Source organism: Octodon degus, unplaced genomic scaffold (assembly GCF_000260255.1).
Source record: "Octodon degus isolate 3935 unplaced genomic scaffold, OctDeg1.0 scaffold00070, whole genome shotgun sequence".
NCBI lineage: Eukaryota > Metazoa > Chordata > Mammalia > Rodentia > Octodontidae > Octodon > Octodon degus.
In genome coordinates, this window is record NW_004524646.1 from 208616 (window position 1) to 215957 (window position 7342).

Sequence of the window (7342 nt, forward strand, 5' to 3'; positions counted from 1 at the left end):
AACAATACACAATGTACTAACCATTGTTACTCTCCTAAAATCTTGTTTTGAGATTTTGAAAGAAAGAAGAAAAAGAAAAAGAAAAAGAAATAAATAAATAGAAATTAAAAAGAAAAAGAATGACAGGAAAGTGGTGTTACAAGGGCCAAAGCAGCTCCGTCTCACTACCATCTGAGAAAGGCAAACTGAATAACAATAGGGTGATGGTTTCCGCTCTTCACATGGGCAGAGATGAAAGATTTCCAAGGATGTGGGGAAATGGGCAGTTTCAGAGGCACTGCTGGGAAAAGCAGATTGGTACAAATCCTTAAGAGAGCAATTTGGGAAACTGGATCCAAAGCCTAAAAAAAGATAATGATGCTGCATATGGAATGACATGAAACATAATCTCAGTCCATTGTTAAGTAGAAAAAAGTCACCAAATTGTGTGAATATATATATAATATATATAATCATAAATTTTGAAAGGATACACACTGAAATATCATCTAAAAGAGTAAGATAGGACTATTTACATTTCTACATGTTTTTGTCTATCTGTATCCAACATGAATTATTGCTTCCATTTTTAAAACAACCACTTGTCCAATCACCAACAGCATTCTAGAAATAAAGTGATCCTGCTTGCTTGCTTTCTTTCAGGGGTTCCTGTTTGGTGGAGTTGGCTTTGGTGTGTTTGAGATACTTAAAAGGAAGCTAGTGAGAACAGGCAGTTGGGGGCAAGGGAAACGGAGTCAGATAAACTCAGTTGAAGAGTGGGCAGATGAATTGCTCTCAGTTTTGAGGCCATTAAAATGTTTATAGCTTATTCTGCAAGTAATTGACCACCATTTCAAAGGCAGACCAAAGAAGAGGCAATGATTAGATTTGCAAAAGTTTTGTTGTTTTATACTGTCTGACTTCTGTGTAGAGATTAGAATAGAGTAAAGCAAGATGAGAAATCAGAAAGACCAGGAAGAGGATCATAGAATATGCTAAATAAGATTGAGACATTGAAAGTATAGATGAGAGGAACTGGAGAGAGTTGATTTAATTCTGGAAGTAAAAATAGCAGAACTTGTTTATGTGGCAGGATAGGAAGGAAAAAATTAACAATATCCCTACATTCATTATCACAGGTAATTCTGACAGTCATTCCTTAATATTAAATTTATAAAGACAAATACATTCCTTTTAGTTATTAGTTTTCCAATGTTTTTATTAAAGTACATCATTGTAGTGGGTTAAATGGTGACACCCAGAAAGATATGGCCATGTCTTTATCCCAAAAACCTGTGACTTATTATTTGGAAAGATGGTGTTTGCGAATACAATTAAGAATGCCAATATAAGGAGATATTTTTTTAACTGTATTTATGCGTGTGTGTGTGTGTGTGTGTATGCGTGTGTGGCCAGCTCAGCCCACCAGGGGGCAGGGCTGGCTGGCATGTGGTGCTGGGGGTTTGAACCGTCATCCCTGTGCTTTGCTAAGCTTGTTCTAAATAGGTGCTTTAGACCACTGAGCCATCTCACCAGCCCAGGAGATATTTTTTTGAATAAAGATCTTTTATTGTCTCATTAAACTATCACAGACTGGCTTTACAATGCAGAAGCTTGTTTCTGCGGCTGGATCAACTTTTGGATTTTACTCATCTGGCTGTTGAATGGTTCCCTTTTCAGAAACAGACACCATCCCAAAATTGTCTGATAGCCTTGTTTTTGGCTGCTGTGACCTGCTGAATCAAAGTGGCTGAATTTGAAACAAGCTCAGTGCCATTTCCTCAAGGATTAGCTCATCTTTCTGGGCTTGAGATACTTAGCAAGCAACACCTGCCCTCATGAGAACTTGACGAATATGTTTTTCACCCAAGAAATTCTGGATTTCAACAAAAGACTAATTCTCCTGAATAATGACATCATGGGGAAGTGAGCACACACAGGCCTCATATTGTCACAGCGACCCAGTGTGATACGTTTGATCATGTTCTGTACATGGCTACAGATCATGCAGACGGTCACCAGCTCCTTTCTGTTTCATCATCATTTGTCAACCCAGAGCCTCTTCTTTTTCTTCCCAAGGAGCCTGAGTTCTACATTGATGTGGTTGAAGTCCCTCCTCAGGCTTTCTCTAGGGCCCTTCAACCCTTCAGAGTGATTTCTACATTTTCAGGAACGTTGACAGTCTGATTGCTGAGAATCGTCTTCATTGCTGTGGGAGATGTGGCAAAAGATTATATAAAGAGATTATCATGGATTATCTAGGTAGGTCTTAAGTCCAACATCAAGAATCCTAGTAAGAATGAGGCAGAGGGCATGGTGGTGCACATTTGTAATCCAGCACTTGGGAGGCTGAGGCAAGAAGATTGCCATGGGCTTAAGGCCAGCCTGGGCTACACAGTGAGATGCTGTCTCTAAAAAAGAAGTTTTTTAGGAGTGAGGCAGAGGTCATATAGGCAGAAAAGACCACATAACCCCAGAAGCAGAGACTGTAATAATACAACCAGAAGTCAATTTCAATAGCCACTAGAAGCTAAAAAAGAGGACTGGATTCTCCCTTAGAGGCTCTGGATGGGCTCTATTGAATTTCAGCCTGAAGAACTATGAGAAAGTAAATTTCTTTTATTTTACACTGCAGATTTGTGATCATTTCTATGGCAGCCACAAGAGATTATTGCTGTCATATTTTTTTAAACCTGTACAACTCATAAGTGCACAGTTTAATGAATCATCACAAAGTGTTTATAACCTTTTCCCACTTAAAAAAAAACTTTAATTATGGAAAATTTCAAACACACATGAAATAATAGAAGGTAATATAATAAACTTCCATTCCCTAAACCCATTTTGAACAACTGTCAACAAATGATCAATCCAGTTTCATCTGTACTCTCACTCATTTCCCTATTATACTATTTGTAGAGGAATATTTTTAGAATATTCTTTTAAGAAGCATTTACTCTGGGCTGGTGAGATGGCTCAGTGGTCTAAAGCACCTACTTAGAACAAGCTTGGCAAAGAACAGGGACCGCGGTTCGATACCCCAGCACCACATGCCAGCCAGCCCTGCCCCCTGGTGGGCTGAGCTGGACACACATACACACACACACACACACACACACACACACACACACATAAATTTTTTTAAAAAAGCATTTACTCCTTTTTAACATTACTAAAATACCATATATCTTGTAAAAATTAAGAAACTATATTTAACAGTAATAATGATTGATTGTGTCCACTTGAGAAGTTTAGAAGCTTAACTAAGTCAACTCAGCAATTTTACACCTGAGGGTGTATAGGACCTGCCCTAGGGCAGCTAATCTGCATCTTAGAGTGTAGAGGGCCCAGCCTCAGGCAGCTCTTTACCTTGATGTATAAAAGCAAAATGAGAAAGTACAGACTGGCTTTTGTTATTTGGAGGAGATCCAGTCTTTGCCTTCAGCTCAGATATCATCTCCTGGCTTCTAGGGCAGACTTTTCAGCCTTCTGTCACAAACCCATTGGCCTCCCAATATGGACTTGCACAGGACACGGTAGTGAGCTCCAGGCCTTGGACTGACACCTTTCGCCTCCAGTGTGCAGACATCCTCTGCACCCCTCCTCATCCAACTCTGTAGCTGACCATCAGAAGCCATTCCTGTAATTTCTAATACATTTTTATAACTTGTGTTACATCTGTTTCTCTAGTGAAACACTGGCTGACACAGATGCATAATCAATATCAAATTTCCCCAAGTTTCTGATATGTATATTATTTTTTTAGCCAGTTAGTTCATTTGAAACTACATTCAGATAGTCACACTGAATTTGCTTTCTATGCCCCTTAGGTCTTAGGCTGTAATTTCCCCCTTATTTTCTTTTCCATGCTAATTCTTTTTTTTTTTTTTTTTGCGGAACCGGGGATTGAACTCAGGCCCTTGTGCTTGCCAGGGAAGTGCTTATTCCACTGAGACATCTCCCCAGCCCCATGAGTTTTGCGGTACCAGGGATCAAACTCAGAACCTTGCGCTTAACAGACAGGCGCTTGCACCACTGAACTATCTCCCTGACCCTCATGCTAATTCATTTATTGAAGAAATTAGTTGCACTGAAGAATTTCTTAGCTCTTAATTCATCTTTCAGAGACTGTAATAACAGTTCCTCCATCCCCTGAGTTTCCTCTAAATTGAAAATCAGACCTAGAGTAGAGTTAGGTACAATATTTTTAGCAAGAATATGTCATGTGTGGGACTTTGTATTCTATATCTTATCATTTCTATGTCTGGGTGACTTTTTGTATAATCCTATGCCTTCAGGTATGGTCAACCCACTCATTATAAAATTTCCCATTAGTCTTTCCCCTGATTGTTTCATATTTACTTGTTTCGTATTTACCATTGACTTGAACCATCATTTGGGATTACAAAGCGATAGTCTAATTTTTATACCCTTCCTCTGTTATCTTTTGTATAAGGAACATTTTGTTCGTATTTGTTTACCTTGAGACCCACTTTATACAGGAGAAACAGGATAAATGTTTCTTTCTCTTAACATACCAGTTTTCAAAACAAGAAATTGGTTTTCTAACACCACCAAAGACAACCAATGTTGTATGTTTATGTTGCTCTATGTCACCAGGCAGTTGTGAACTTTACTGTAGTTAACATTTTATTTCTTATTTTTTGGTACTCTGGCCAGAAGATGCAAGGTATTATGTCCTTAACTATGTCATCCCAAAATATTTAAAGACCCATTTACTCTTATAACTAACATGTGTCATTGGTTTCAGCACCTCTTATAGTATCATGATAGGAAAAGGCCATGGTGGGTTAGGGATTAATCAAAATCACTCACCTTGTTAGTAGCAAAATTCAGGTAAGACCCAAAATCCATGATTTTTCTTCTGCAAGATAACTGAGCTGGTCAGGCTATTAACTTGCTACATATTATACTTTCAGATGCAAAGAAATTGCAAGGATCATAATACTATAAACAGAATCATTTGGAAGATGTTAATTAACTTTCCATCGCTGTGACAAAATACCTCATGTAATCATCTTAAAGGAACAAAGGCTTACTTGGGCTCACTGTTACAAAGATATTATTTCTTTTTTTTTTTTTTAGAGTGTTTTTTTTTGTTTTTGTTTTTGTTTTAACATTTATTTACTGTGTGTGTGTGTGTGTGTGTGTGTGTGTGTGTGTGTGGCCAGCTCAGCCCACCAGGGGGCGCGGCTGGCTGGCATGTGGTGCTGGGGGATCGAACCGCGGTCCCTGTGCTTTGCCAAGCTTGTTCCAAGTAGGAGCTTTAGACCACTGAGCCATCTCTCCAGCCCCATTATGTCTTGATTATTTAGCTCCATTGCTTTTGGGGAACAACTTCACTTCAGGGAGCATAGGGCAAAGGAGGGGACTCCTTCAAGGGCACACACAGAATATCCTAAATTCCTTTCACTGGACCTCACCTCCTAAATATTCTATCATATCACAGTAATGCACAGACTGGTGACCAAGTCTTCCATACATGGGCCTTTAGGAGAATCTCCAAGTCCAAAGTACAGCAGAGGGTGAGAAAGAAAAGTGTGAGTACCTGGTGGTTGCATGTAACCCTTCTTATTGTGGTTTGGCAAGAAGACAGTAAATAATGATTTGTGTGCAAGGCAAGGGATCCAAGCCAGCTGCTGAACTGAAGGATTTGACTTTGGTTGGAGAGAAACACCTTGACAATGAAAAGAACCAGTTCACTTATGTTTTAAAGTAGAACATAGGGCTGAGGAGATGCTTGGTGGTCTAACCACCTACCTAGAAAATGCAAGGACCCAGGTTTGACCCCCAGTACTGCATATCGTGCTGACCTTGGAACCCCAGGTGTGCCATGCTGGCCCAAAACTCAGTGTCATGGCGCACACCTGCACTGGGGAGGCTGAGACAGCAGGATCACTGAATCCAAGCTGCATAGGGAGACCCTGTATCAAATACACAAATAAATAAAGATTAAAGTAGAACATAAAATACTAAGATTAGAAAGATAATTCTCAGGCCCTGTTCATCCAGCTCTTACTTATATTGTATTTAAATAAATTAAATATTAATTTTCAATAACTTTACATTTTAATAGTCAATTAAATTTAAATTAGATCTTATTTTAAAAATGTTTTTCAAAATAAAATACAATAGTTCTTCATAACAGGGATTCAGATTAGTTAAAATTATGTGCCCTTGCCTCTTAAGATATAACTATAACAGTGAAGTGTAGTGTAATGTTCCAGGAGAATTAACTCTTCAGTCTAGAGTCAGATTTATAAATAGTTTCAATAATCAAGGCCAAGGATACAGCTCAGTGGCATGAACACCCACCTGGGAAGCATAAGGCCCTGAGTTCAATCTCTGGTATAAAAAAATCAAAAATCAATAACCATTTGCTGGGCATTTGTTATATCATTTAAGAACTAAGCCTATAGTCTTTTCACATACAAATCTGAAGTCGCCATGTGTCCTCAAATTGCCTTATGGTTATTTTTTAAAGAGGATAGAAACTAGCAACAAAAAAAAAACACGAGTAAGATACAGAATTTCACTAAATAAAGAGAAAGAACTATAACAATGGTTGCTATATTGCATATATTGCATATTGTTACCTGCAAATTAGTTGTTCAGATTACCAGGTATAAGCAGGCAGAATTGGTCAGAAAAATAAAGAGATTACTTAAGCATTAACTATTCCTTTCAGTAGAAATCAGCAGTATAATTATCCAAGCTACAATTATCCTGTATATACATACATATTTCTTTTTTCCCTTCCTTCTTTCTCTTTTTTTCCCTTTACATGTTTTACTATATATGATTTACATTGTATTAGAGTTGAAAGAACTGGAAAATATTTTCCTGGAAAGGATCGATGTATCACTCAGTGCTTACTTGAGAAACAGATTTAATGCAAGAATTTACAAGATTATGCAGCCAGGGAGACAGCTCAGTAGAATAAGTGCTTGCCTGGCAAGCACAAGGACCTGAGTTCAATCCTCTGTTCTCCAAAAGAAAGAAAGAAAGAGAGGAATTTACAAGATTGGTTTACAACAGCCTTGCACAGAGTCAGTGGGGAAGAGTGCAAAGGTCTGCACACTGGGCACCCGAAGGAGCCAGGCAAAGCCTGGAGTTCAGTGTAGTGTTCCCCGAGTCAGTTTCAGGAGCTGAAGACCTGTGGTGAGGCTGAAGAGTGCACTGGGAGCCAGCAGATGACACACAAGAAGTGAAGACTCGAGCTCCTCAGAAGAAACGGAAGTGGAGGGGCTGGAGAGATGGCTCAGTGGTCTAAAGCACCTACTTAGAACAAGCTTAGCAAAAGCATCAGGGACCGCGGTTCAATCCCCCAGCACCACATGCC